Raw genomic sequence first — 418 nt, 5'->3', positions numbered from 1 at the left:
CAAGCAGGCCAGTGGGAGGGGCAGTTAGGGGCAAGCAGGCCAATGTGGGGGACAGTTAGGGGCAAGCAGGCAGGCAGGCAGGTGAGCAGTTAGGAGCCAGCAGTCCCGGATTGTGAGAGGGTGCAGTCCGGGCTAAGGGACACGCCCCCTCCCGTGCACAAATTTTGTGCACCGGGCCACTAGTTATTAAATAATGATGAATAACTCAAGTACAATTGTGTGCCTGAAAGTCATTTTTAATTAATGAGGAACATGTGTTTCAACCTAAGCATTTCTAAATCTGTAATACTAGCCCCAGGATGTGCTCCCAGTGGGTTGCTTAGACACCCAAAACATTAAGATAATGTGTTTTAGCAAAGCAAACTTTCCCAGCAACTTCTTTTCCACGGGTGGCTGGCTGCACAGAGGATACACTCAG

Source organism: Myotis brandtii, unplaced genomic scaffold, assembly GCF_000412655.1.
Source record: "Myotis brandtii unplaced genomic scaffold, ASM41265v1 scaffold191, whole genome shotgun sequence".
Classification (NCBI taxonomy): Eukaryota; Metazoa; Chordata; class Mammalia; order Chiroptera; family Vespertilionidae; genus Myotis; species Myotis brandtii.
The sequence above is the reverse complement of the archived record's forward strand: the minus strand, read 5'-3'. Positions refer to the sequence as shown.